The 13,051-nt window shown below is 34.9% G+C and overlaps 1 pseudogene; it reads left to right on the plus strand.

Moving 5' to 3' along the window:
• Positions 1-662: 662 nt before the first annotated feature.
• Positions 663-1,715, plus strand: LOC148941022 (uncharacterized; annotated as a pseudogene).
• The last annotated feature ends 11,336 nt before the right edge of the window (positions 1,716-13,051 follow it).

A 13,051-nucleotide genomic window follows, 5' to 3' on the forward strand; every position in this document is an offset into this window, starting at 1 on the left:
AGCTTAGGCAACAAATAGGTACTATTTGAAAGATAAAGATGACTTTAAACGATTGTTTTCCTGTTATTTCAAGCAAATTAATGGTCCTATATCAATTCTATATTCTTGGTCAACCTTCTTAAGACCATAGGTGGGCGTGCCTTGTTTTCCTCTCATTACAGGCAATCTAACGATCTTATATCAGTTTGAAATTCTTAATCAACATGATGCCTGAGACTCCTAGGCAGGCATGCCTTTCCAAAAACTAACCTGACAAGTATGTGCCCAATAAGAGAGTCGTGCATACTGCCGTCATTTACCCATACAGTCCCAGCCATTTAAACATTTGCCTTCAATTACTTGAACTATCTATCTTGGCTTTTCTCTGTCTACAATTAGCCATGTCTTGATGCAACCTACTGCAAAATACTTGATAACTTCAATTCAAAATCAACGGACTCTTTAACTAAGCAAAGGAATAAAACTTACTTTACAAATAACCAAATAAAATTTTCAAGTATAGAATAGTATAGGGGGTTGCATCACTGGCAGTTCCAGGGGATTTGGGGGGAACCAGGCCCCCTCCCCAAGATTTTTCTGGCACCATCTTATCCTGTTTTTTTCGTCATTTACTCTTTTTTAGAATGAATTTGTCAATTTGATCAATTATCGACACCTTTAAATTTGTGTCAGATTTAAAATCCATCCCTGTGGTGATGTCTTCCAGGGCACCTTCTGTAAAAAAGAAAAAGTCACACATTGCAAAATGGATATTAACAGTCGAAGGAAGTTATGAAGGCATAAGTGATTAAACTGAAGTATCAGAAAAAATCTTTAGCAATGACGCTGAAAAAGAGGTTTCTGATGAAAGAAATATATTTAATGAGACTCAAGCTAATGAAACTGAATTTTCTACCAGTGAACACCTGATTTCTAATGACCAAGTAACAAGTAGTTACATTGAAAATAAAAACACAACTTTTATTAAACCTGCGATGGCTACAACACATTCAGCTACAATCCAAAGTGACTCCACAGGTCAAAATAGCCAACAAACCATTCAAAACGAATATACCGACAACAACAATACAACAACGCCAGTCTCTGCAATTCAATCTGAAACTATTGAAGACTCACAAGATGAAAACCCTACAGATTCACAAGACGAGAGTCTCAATGAAGAATCTAGGTCAAGAACAACGACCTTAGATTACCTTAAGAGTAATTGCATGCCACCCATAAAAAGCCAAGGAGCTTGCGCTTCTTCAGCATATGCTTTTACAGCAGTAGCAGTCATAGAGTACAATCATTGTTTAAAAACAGAAAAACTGGCTCTTGGAAGTGAGCAGCAAATTATAGACTGCAGTCACTATGACAATCGCTGCTCTGGAGGTCAGTAGCACGGCTCCTGGAGGTATATCGAAGATACTAAATCATTCTGTACTGGCCCAACTTACCCATATATGTCTGGTGTGACAAGCCTAGCGGGACAGTGTAGAAATAATTCCTGTAAATCGATCCTAATAAAAATGATCAACGTGTATTTACCCACAAATGACGAACGATACCTTCTAGATGCTGTAACGAACATAGGTCCGATTGCTGCCGCAATATCAGCAAATTCTATACTATTTGATGGTCTAGCACAATCAACCCCCCAATACTATCCCCCAAATGTGAACCCCCCAAATGTCAAAGCTGTAATTTTACTTTCAGAAGGATATTATTATTCATAAAAATAAAAATAATTATTCAGAAAAATATTGGTTTTGCTTCTAAGGGAACTAGTAATCCAAGGATTGTCATGAATATTGTCACTAAACACAATTTCATTTTACAAGCATTTAAGATGATCCATCGCAAATGAAAATATTTTGTCTAATATTTTAAAATACAATTTTTGGTTTTATATTCTTAATCTTAAAAAGTTTCATGTGAAGAAGTCTCAAGGTAAAATATAAATGGAATTTTCAAAATGCTGTTTAATTTAAATTCCAAATGTCAAGACTAGAAAAATACTGCTGCTTAGAAACTTGCATTGCTTAGATCATTCCAATGACGTTCTTTATACAAATAATTATACAAATAAACTAGACTTATATAAACTAGACTTATATAAAAAACTAGACTTGTTACAAGGAAAATTCAGGAAAAAAGTTTTTTCCAAGAAAATATGTTGAAAAACAAGTAAGTAGCAATATTAAAACTTATCAAAACATGCAAAACTTATTCCGGTATATTTGGGGGAGGGGGAGTACTCCAACTTAAACCTCTTTCTCTGACGCTAAATGTGACTTTTTGTATCCATTTTTAAAAACTAATGTAACTGCTGCAATGGCCATTGATGTGGAATACGAAGTAGTTTGGCCATATATGGCCAATGGCCATACAATACTTTCTACTGTTTTGTGCTTTAATGACTTTCACCTCCTGAGCCCCCTCCCTCTTTCAGTAAAAGTCTGATTTTTGTGAGGGAGCTCTCGGAACCCTTTTCTTATTTTCAACAGGCTTTGACATTGATACGGTGTCACATCAACCGTTCAATGTTTTGTTTGATTACCGATTCAAATAGAAGCGTTAGAGGAGTGTTGAGAGTGAACGTCAAACACAAGCATTCAAAGAATCAAAGGGATGGTTGTATCAAACCAATGGTCTTAGAATATCGAGAGAGGGTCCATTCGAACAAAAATTAAAATTTCAAGTGCCCTTTATAAGCAAACAAAATGATTGGATGGCAACTAACACCCTTATCATACGATTTTCCCCCATACATCCAAAAGACCCATACAGCCCCTGGAGAAAGGGATGTAAGTTATGCAATTTGTCTATTGTTTGTATAAAGTATTTGTTATCGGGAAAATGAAAAGATAAAAATGGTCGAGGAGGATTTTTTACGAAGGAGGTGGGTAGGTTCAAGGGGAAAATTTTCTGTTGGGAGTAAATCTTTCGGGAGGGATTTTTAAGGAAAAATTTGATACGGGGGTGGATCTTTTTCCGGAATTCATATACCAAATTCTTTTTATTTATCTTTTTTATTCTTTTTTAATTCTTTTTTTATTTATCTTCCTTTCTCTTTTGCTGCTCAATTGTACATGTGGAGAGAATCTTCCGGTGGACATTTTAAGCAGGGAGGGAATTGTATGGGTGTATTTTATCATGGGGGGATTATCCCCAAGAAAAATTTCCGCAGGGGAGATCTCTAGGGAAGGAACTCTCAAGGAGAGGGAAATTTTTACAGAGGGAGGGGAGTCAAGCACGATTTGAAAAACAATCAGAAATTAAACAAAAAAGTTCCTTTCAAAAGAAATCAAGCAGAATTTTCAAGTGGGAGATTTTCCAAGGGAATTTTAGAGCGGAGGGAATGGTCTAGAGTGAATTTTTCGGGGAGGGAGGATTTTACGCAGGAGGAATTTTTCATGGAGGAACTTTCACTGGGAGGAATTTCTCGGGCGAGAGGAGAACTTCCTGGAAAAATTTTCAACGAAGGGGATATGGAAATTTCCTGGCATGAATTAAAAAGATCAGAAATTAAAATTTTTTTAAATATATTTTTTACAACTGAAAGCAAGGAAGAATATTAAAACTTAAAATGAACATAAATTTTTCAGCCTAAGAGGAGAGCTTCCCCCTTCTCAATCCCTCGTTCTTTACGTTACAGTTTGACTTTTTGTCCCAATTCTATAGGAATAACTTCTGAAACGTAAGGGGTTATTCAATTAGAATAAGGAGCTTTATCAAAGCTCTGAAAAACTTTAGGGTAAAGAGGGAGGGATTGAGGAGGGGTCAGCCCCTCTCATATACAAAATAATGTAAGTTTGTTTGAAGTTTTAATGTTGCTCCTTAATTTAAGTTGAACAACCTGTTGTTTTTTTTGTTTTTTTTTATTTAACACAGCAAGGGACTCTTCATTATTTCATTATTATTTGCATCATTCTGCAAAATGGAAATCCTTATTTAGGACATTTACCCTGAAAAATTTCCAGGAACAATAATTAGTGGATAAGTAAGGGTAAATTGTCATCCATTGATTTCAAAAAATATCTAAAAATCTTCAATGTCATTATATATAAAAAAAAACTGTATTTCTAACATGTTTATGAATTAGCTACACTGACACTGCTAGACATTCACAACGGTTTTAATTCAGAGATTCTGTTGGGCGTGGGTTACATTAGGGATGGGCAAATTGTCATTTTTTTCAATGAAAATACTATAAAATATTTATTTTTTTTCAAATCTTAACTGCTGCTCCAGGAATTTTACTAGCTTAACTAGAGTAAAACAAAAATGTATCTAATCTGTTGAGATTTAAAATGGGTAAATAAAAAATTATAAAAATAAAAAGTTAACATGTTGGTTAGACCACTGCTAGCCAAGATTAACTCACCAGTGGGATAGCCAATGGTACTAATTTGGGAAAATGCAAGGGGTGGGGGATGATTTTTTTTATCGTATTAATGAAGACAAAAAAAACTAATTTTTTTTTAATTCAGGGGGATTTTCATATAAAAAAGCACTAAAATAAGAACATTTTGCAAAATCTTGTAGAAATTTTACCCCCTCTCCTCACGGGTGACTCTGTGTTGAATATGCCATAAATAATGAGCCTTAATGATGAAAATTAAATATAAAAAAACAAGTTTTTTTTTTACTGAAAGTAAGGAGTGACATTAAAACTTAAAACGAACAGAAATTATTCCGTATATGAAAGGGGATGTGCCCTCCTCAACGCCTCGCTCTTTACACTAAAGTTCTTTATTGTTTTAAAAAAGTAAAGTTGTGAGACAGAGTCAAACTTTAGCGTAAAGAGCGAGGCGTGAGGAGGGGACAGCTCCTTTCATATGCGGAATAATTTCTGTTCGTTTTAAGTTTTAATTTCGCTCCTTACTTTCAGTTAAAAAACTACTTTTTATCTAATTTCTGAACGTTTTTGAATTAATACTGATTTGATTTTGGCGCACCGTATGTGAATAATTAAAACGAAATTTGCATGTTAATTTTACTTTTTTTTGGCTAATTGGCTTTCTCGAAATTTTGTTCTGACGTAACTTACGAATTAACTTACGTAACGAACTTCTATATTCGTATATTTTTATTACGTATATTTGGTGGTTTGCCCCCTAGTCAATACCTCGCTCTATACGCTGAAGTTAAAAATTTTTTCCAATTCTTTAAGAGTGACCCCTTAATCACAAAGGCCGTTAATTAGAATAAATAGCTGTGAGGAAAGTATAAAAAAAAAACTTTAGCGTAAAGAGCAAGGTAATGACTAGGGGGCGAGCCCAATTATATACGTAATAATTTCTGTTCGTTTTATATTTTGATGTTGCTCCTTACTTTCAGTTGAAATTGTTTTTTTTTAATTATTTAATCTCTGATCGTTTTTTCAATAATGCTGGGAAATCCGGCACCCTCTTCATAGTAATGTCCCTTCCCCAATGAAAACTTCCTCTATGGACAGTCCTCCCACGTAGCCCCCGAACCCCCCCCCCCCCAAATACCTGAAAAAATCCCCCTGAAAACTTTTGTATACTTCCAAATAACCAATACCATATATAAACATTGGACGAAGTTCATAACTTGCAGACCTTCCCCCGGGGACTGTGGGGGATTAAATCATCCTCAATGACATAGTTATTGTATTTTTCGACCTTGCTGAACAAAATGGCCATCTCAAAATTTTGATCGGGTGACTTTAGGAAGAAAATGAGCGTGGGAGGGGGCCTAGTTGGCCTCTGTTTTTTTTTTTTTTTTGTCACTTAAAAAGAGCACTAGAACTTTTAATTTCTGTTGTAATGAGCCCTCCCGCGATATTCTAGGACCACTTTTTCGATACGATCACCCCTGGGAAAAAACAACAAACAAATAAACACGCATCCGTGATCTTTCTTCTGGCAAAAATACAAAATTCCATATTTTTGCAGATAGGAGCTTGAAATTTTTATAGTAGGGGCCTCTGATACGCTGAATCTGACGATTTGATTTTCATTAAGGCTCTATGACTTTTAGGGGGTGTTTCTCCCTTTTTTTGAAAATAAGGCAAATATTCTCAGGCGCGTAACTTTTGATGGGCAAGACTATTGAAATCAGCATAAAATTTTGATTCTTTTGATGTATCTATTGGTATCAAATTTTTTTTTTAGAGTTTCGGTTACTATTGAGTCCGGTCGCTCCTTACTTGCAGTTCGTTACCGCCAACTGTTTGATAGCCTGAAAAGCAGCAAAAAAGTGAGTTAACAAAAATAATGTTATCTGTTGAAGCAGCTAAATTATTATTTTAGTAAAAACTTTTTTCTTTTGCCAATTTAGGGCTTTTTTTAATAGAGCTTTTTTAATAGGGCAAATTAGGGCTTTTTTTCAGACGCATATGTTTTCGGCAAAATCCATTAAAGATTTTGACAAAATCCTTATAGGACTTTGTCGTTATGCTTAAAGGTTTTCCTTAAAAGGCGATAGATTTTGTGCTTAAAATTTTTTCTAGTTGTTAGCAAAATCGTTATTAGCAATAAGCAAAGACCTTGAAATGTTTTCTAATGCATGCGATATGTTAAGCAGAAACAGCTTGAAATCATCTTTGGTTGATGAACGTAGTTTTTATTCCAGGTTGCAAATCCTTAGTACTACTACTACTAACAACTCACCGCAGCACCAAGCCGCCTGAGGTCAACACAGCTACTCACGCTCCTCCTCCACCCCAATCTATTCAAAGCCTCCCTTTTACACCCACCCACGAAGTTCCCATTTCCTTTAAATCTTTCTTTATGACATCCTCCCACCCGAGACGAGGACAACCTGCTTTCCGTTTAGCCCTAGACGGTTGGCCGAAAATAAAAATCTTCGGCAATCTGTCATCCTTTATCCGTACAACGTGCCATAGCCACCTCAACCTTTCTTTCATTATAGCCCTAGAGAGCGGTATTGATCCACATTTTTCGTATAGCTTATTGATTGAAATTGGGTCAGTCAGCCGGTTACCCAGAACAATCCTTAAGCAATTTCTCTGGAAAACATCTAGTAAATATTCATCCACTTTTCGGAGCGTCCATGCTTCAGAGCCATATTTGACCACTGTCATCACTGTAGCTTCTAATATTCTAATCTTGGTTTGCAGACTTATCCTCCTATTCTTCCAAACTTTTTTTAATTATGAAAAAACACCCTAAGCCTTGGCTATTCTACTTTTAACATCTTCACTGCTCCCACCATCTTTACTAATAATACTACCAAGATAAGTGAAACTGCCCACCTGATCAATCTTTTCATTACCCACCGTCACCTTTTCATCTTGACTTATTCCTCGCGTTAGGGACATAGTCTTCTTCACATTAATTTTTAAACATATTCTAGCATCATGAACTCACAAAACCTCTAAAACTTCATTCATTTTTTTCATACTTTCATCAGGACGTTAAAATCATCAGTATAAGATAAGGACTGGGGACTTTTTCCTTCCAATTTGATTCCATGATCTCTCATTGATTTTCTTGGGCTCCTTAAGACAAAGTCCATCAAAATAATCTATATAAAGGGGGATGGAACCCAACCCTGCTTAACTCCTGATTTAAAACGGAACCAGCTGCTAACCTCATTTCCTACCTTAACCGCAGCAGTGTTATTCTCGTACATATCACTAATTACTTTAATGTATTTGTCTGGTATACCATACAATGATAAAAACTTTACTAAAGCTCTTCTATCAACTGAATCGAACGCTTGCTCATAATCTATAAAACTGAGGACCAAAAGTGTTTGAAAAGTGTTGAAAACAAAAGTGTTTGTTAAAGACGAACATAGTTTCCCTACAGACAAGTGTTTGGATACTGCCTCCTTTCCTAACTGTAAATAAATACCAAAAGCCTACTGTGTCATTGGCACTTAATTGAAAACAAATTATATTACAAATATTTTCTTTTCCAGTTCTTACAGTATTGAAAATAAAAATACAAATACAGTAAAATAAATTCTTGAACTGATGAATCTTTTAACAATTAATATCATTATACATCAAATATTCAAAGACTGTTCAAGACGCATATACTTTTCAATAAAGCGCCAATGACGCAGTAGGTTTTAGACTTTGAACTCTTTAAAAGTGAACTAGAACTTTCTATTCTCAATCAAATGAGCCCTCTCTGAAGTTTATACGAGTATCCCTTCTATAAGAACCATATATATCCCCAGAGTATAACTTACAACGCCTATCCCTGGGCCCTGCGGGGTTGTGTCGACCCTGGAGTTTTAATATCTGATGGTTGAAATATTTTTAACAAAATGGTCACCTAAAATTTTATCGGATGGGTTTATCCATCCGTTAAACCCAAAGGCGTGGAGAGTAGAAGGGCCCCTATTGATCCCACGCCCACCACGTGGTTTATGGTTTTCTCAGTGAGAATGAAAAAACAGGAATTTTCTCACTTGAAAAAACATGAATTTTCTCACTTTGATGGTTGTTTTCTTGGATGGTTATGTGTGTTGGTCAATTTATTTGATGTTTTTCATTGATGTCAACAGCAATTCATGTCTGTTTTATGGTTCGTTGTCAGTGAGAATTAAAAAACAGAAACTTTCTCACTTTGATGGATGTTAACAGAAATTTATGTTTGTTTTATGGTTTTTGTCAGTGAGAATGAAAAAACAGGAACTTTCTCAAATTTATGTCTGTTTTCTTGGATGGTTATGTGTGTAGGTCAATTTATTTGATGTTTTTCATGGGTGTCAACAGCAGTTCATATCTGTTTTATGGCTTTTGTCAGTGAGAATGAAAAAACAGAAACTTTTTCACTTTGATGGATGTTAACAGCAATTTATGCTTGTTTTATGGTTTTTGTCAGTGAGAATGAAAAAACAGGAACTTTCTCACATTCATATCTGTTTTATGGTTTTTGTCAGTGAGAATGGAAAAACAGGAACTTTCTCACTTTAATGGATTATTGAGTCTAATGGGAGCAGGTCAATGACACTTCCTTCATGTTGTTGGTCTCAGCGAATGTTATGAGTTTCCAGAAATTTGGAACACCTGTGCTGTCGACCTCAATTCCCCTATCGTGAATCAATAATTCCCCTTAGAAACAACAAATTAATTCCCCTTTCTTGACAGATCAATCAACCAATGACATCATCTGTCAGACTTAAAAAATTTTCGCCTAGAAACGATTCTCCAGGAATAGATCCAAGTCATTAATGTCTTTGGCTCGAAAACAACTCTTTTGGTTGAACTCCAAAATATATTAATAACCAAACGCCATGGAAACAATTCTCAAAGAAACATCTTAGCGATGAATTGTTTTAGCGCGGGAATCAGGGTTCTTATTAATTTGAAATGCCTCAGCGCAGAGATGCCAAAAACAAAAGGAACACGCTGAATTTACATTTAGGGATTATTTGGGCGAAACTGTTTTAGACAGGTTATGGAATTATTTCGGCGAAACAGTTAGAGACATTTTAAAAGATGATTTAAAAGATGAGTTTAGAAGAGGATTTGAGGGTGAAACTCTGTGGTCGTTAGAATACACAAGTTCCATTTGAACAGTGTTGTGAGGTCCCCTACCACAACCCCAAAAGGGTTCCTATCCCCCCACCCCAACCCCGAAGGAAGCCACCAGTCCTCAAAGGTACTCCGGATTCCCAAAGGGCCCCCGGCGCCCCAAAGGCTCCTGAGCCACCATTTTAATACTTTTTTAAGGCTTTATTGTATCTTTTCAGAACATATTATTATTTTAGGGAATTATTTCGGCGAAACAGTTAGAGACATTTTAAAAGATGATTTTTGAAGAGATTTTAGAAGAGGATTTGATGGTGAAACTCTGTGGTCGTTATAATACACAAGTTCCATTTGAACAGTGTCGTTAGGTCCTCTACCCCAGTCCCCAAAGGTCCCCCAGGCTCCCAAAGGACCACCCAGCCCTCAAGGGCCCTCCAGATCCCCAAACGCCCTCCCCGGGTCCCCAAAGAGCCCCATCCCCCTTTTTTTAATACTTTTTTGTGCATTTGAGACACAGAAGGGTCCCCACATTTCAAAGGGCCTTATTATATTTTTTCAGAACAAGTTTTTTTCTGAATGTCCTTCATAAACCAATTTTACAACTTGAAGTAGTTATCTTTTCCCCCACAACTTTACTATAAGGCTTTTTGAATTACCCAATATCATGCAATACTTTTCAAAGGCATTTCAGAACATTTTTTTTTCTTAAGGTCCTTCCTAAACCCATTTTACATGTTGAAGTACTTATCTTTTCCCCACAACTTTACTTTACGACTCTTTTGCACACCCAAACATCAAGCAATACTTTCCAAAAGGCTTTATTATATCTTTTCAGTACAAGTTCTTTTCTTAATAACCTTCTTAAACCAATTTTACAAATTCAAAATTTTTCTTTAGTAGAAGAAAAAGCTATATCATAGTTGCAAATATTTTCTCGGAAGATAAGCAATTCTATTTAAATTTTAAATTTTATCAATGAAGTTAAGAAAAGTTAAAGTTCTCTTCTGAATTTTCTCAATGAAAAAGAAATTAGTTATTAATCAATTCTATTTTTTCCAAATAATATAAAAAAATTTCACTTCGGATCAAATTTTTCTCAAAGAGATGAAACAAATTTAAATACTGTTCCTAATTTTTCACGGAAGATAGAAAAGTTCAAGTTCTCTTCTGAATTTTACCAAAGAACACACTACAATTGTAATTTCTCCAGAGAAAATAAAAATCTTCCACTTCAGTTTTAAGTTCACCAAAAATATAAAGAAATTTAAAGTTCTATTCTAAATTTTTCCGTAGTAGATAGAAAAAGCTATAGCATACTTGTGAATATTTTCCCAGAAGATAAAAAGTTCTACTTCAATTTTTAATTTTCTCAACGAAGTGAAGAAAAGTTCAACTTCTATTCTGAATTTTTTCAATGAAAAAGAAATTAGTTATTGATCATTTCCATTTTTCCAAATAATATAAATATTTTACAAATTAAAAATGGGCACACAAACAAAATTAAACACACACACACACACAAACTTACACACACACACACACACACACAAAAATACACACACACACACACACAAAAAATTACACACACACACAAAATAACGCACACACAAAAACTAAAACTCACACACAAAAACTTACACACACACACAAAAAACTAAAACAAAAAAACTTACACACACAAACAAGATAACGCACGCACAAACTTACACACGCAAAAAAAAACTTTCACACACACACACAAAAATTTACACACACAAAAACTTACACATACAAAAAAATTACACACACAAAAAAACTAACACACAAAAACAAACACACACAAAAACCCAAACAAACAAACAAACCCAAACAATCACAAACAAACACAAAAACAAAATAACAAACACACAACAAAAACTAACACACACACACAAAAACTTACACACAAAAAAAAATTACAAACACACGCAAAAACATACACACACACAAAAACTTACACACACACACACAAAAACTTACAAACACACAAAGATAAATACACACACAAAAACATACACACACACACAAAAACTTACACACACACAAAAAAACAAACACACACAAAAAAAAACTAACACACACAAAAAAAATTACACACACAAAAAAACATACACACACATAAAAAAACTTACTCACACACACACAAAAACTTACACACACACACAAAAACTTACATACACAAAAACTGACACCCACACAAACCAACTTACAAACACACAAAAACTTACACACACACAAAAACTTTCACCCACACACAAAAACTTACATATACACACAAAAACATACACACACACACAAACTTACACACACACACACAAAAATTACACACACACAAAAACAAACACACACACACAAAAAAACTTACACACACACACACACACACACACACAAACTTACACACACAAAAACTCACAAACACAAAAACTTACACACAAACACACACAAACACAAAAACTTACACACACACACACACACACAAATTTACACACACACACAATAAGACAAAAATAAAGATATATATGCACAGTTTCAACTAACTACGGCTAAGTATCTTAAAAGGCGAGGTATTTTTCTTGAGAGAACACAAAAAATCATTAAGTGGTATTAATGAAAATGATGATAATCAACCGAAAACCGTCAACGAGAACACCGATTAACCATCACGAAAGTGTCACAATGCCGTCAGTGTGTCAACACCCCTCGGAAAATCGGGGGTAATGATCAACTGTAAAGTTATAGAGCCTACAGAAAAAAATTGCTCATTTTTCCTTGAATATCCATAAGATTAGGATAAAAATTACAATATTTATGAAGAGTTTCAACCGACTAAGGTTCATTATGTTGAAGTCGAGCCGTTTTGTTCCGCGAACACAAAATCAGAACACATACACACACAAACTAACACACACACAAAAACTAAAACACACAAAAACAAAAACACACACAAAAAAACTTACACACACACACAAAAACTAACACACACACAAAAAAACTTACACACACACAAAAACAAAAACACACACACAAACATACACCCACACACAAAAACTTACACACACACAAAAAAAAATACACACACACCAAAAAATACACACACACACAAACAATTACACACACACACACAAAAACTTACACACACACAAAAAAATACACACACACACAAAAACTAACACACACACACACACACACAAAAACAAACTTAACAACACACTCACAAATACACGCACAAAAACTTACACACACACACACAAACACAAAAACTTACACACACACACACACACACACACAATTAGACAAAAATTACGATATTTATGCACAGTTTCAACTAACTACGGCTAAGTATCTTAAAAGGCGAGGTATTTTTCTTGCGAGAACACAAAAAATCATTAAGTGGTATTAATGAAAATGATGATAATCAACCGAAAACCGTCAACGAGAACACCGATTAACCATCACCAAAGTGTCACAATGCCGTCAGTGTGTCAACACCCCTCGAAAAATAGGGGGGTAATGATCAACTGCGAAGATATTTAGCCTACAGAAAAAAATTGCTCATTGTTCCTTTAGTAGCCA

This window comes from Artemia sp. Qi Xiang Cuo, chromosome 19, assembly GCF_049724085.1.
Source record: "Artemia sp. Qi Xiang Cuo chromosome 19, ASM4972408v1, whole genome shotgun sequence".
Classification (NCBI taxonomy): Eukaryota; Metazoa; Arthropoda; class Branchiopoda; order Anostraca; family Artemiidae; genus Artemia; species Artemia sp. Qi Xiang Cuo.